The sequence below is a fragment of the Palaemon carinicauda genome, chromosome 28 (genome assembly GCF_036898095.1).
Source record: "Palaemon carinicauda isolate YSFRI2023 chromosome 28, ASM3689809v2, whole genome shotgun sequence".
Lineage (NCBI taxonomy): Eukaryota > Metazoa > Arthropoda > Malacostraca > Decapoda > Palaemonidae > Palaemon > Palaemon carinicauda.
Window position 1 is genome coordinate 20225089 of NC_090752.1, and position 1156 is coordinate 20226244.

A 1156-nucleotide genomic window follows, 5' to 3' on the forward strand; every position below is an offset into this window, starting at 1 on the left:
TATTTTTTAGAAAAAACTATGGTTCATTCTAAGAATGCTTTTGAAATAAAAAACACAACGCCCCTTGCTAAAACTGAAACCATAGTACAAAAAAATACTAAAGAGAAGGTTTCGTAAGTTCTTTTTTATGTTGGTAAAGGTAGTAAAACAAAGGGGTTTCTCAAAGGCACGAATTGTAAAGGTGATTTCGAAGTAATCTAGCCGTTGATTTTAAACAGCCATAATGGAATTTTGGTGACTAAAAGATGGCATCGACAACTGCAAATCAGGGGATTTTCCAGAATTAAGTAGTGAAAACTACAAGAAATTTTCCTATTTTAGTTTAAAGGATGTTTTCATCTTCCAAAAACAAGTAAGAGCTTATGAGATTATTTTTTTTTTTGGGGGGGGGGGGGAGGGGGGGGGGATAGCTTTCAGGGTATGGTTGAATCTTATTCACCATCGTATTGCATGGAAGGGATTAGTTTTTGCTCTAATTTTCAATGAACGGTGGCTGGTAATGACATATGAAAAGACTTGATTTATCATGAGAATAAGATAATTCTAATTAGATCAGCAATAATCACTGTTTCATATTAATTCTTTGCTAAGAAAATCTTTTTTTTGACATTATTATGAATATTCTAAAATGGAGACTTATTTGAGATTTAAACCATTTTGATAGAGAAATGGTACATACAGAGGATACCTTTTTACATAGACACCTGCATCTTTTATATAAGCATTATTATTGAATCGAAAATATATATTAGGCAATGAGTTTAAGTATTTAATAATATCAGCTACAAGTAGCCAATAAAACTATGGTATGAATGCAATGGAAGATTTTTAGTTAATCTAAAAAGGTTGTGGTTGGCACGTAGGAAGACTAACCAAATTGGGGCGTTCTTGATATTATATTCTCGAGGAGATCGGAGGTTTTCGTCGTGACCTAGAATGGTTATCTGACATTCGGTGTTGTTGAATTATTTTGTTGACCGGATTCAGAAGGGTACTGTTCACTATGTCTCTTGTGCTGGTTTATTGGAAAAGTCCCTGCCTGGTGATTTGGCAGACTGGGAGTCAAGTCCTGCTCAAGCATGATAGTATCTAGTGTCTGCAACCTCACTGTCCTTGTAAGCCTAAAAGTCTACCTGCGGAATTATTACCAGCCATT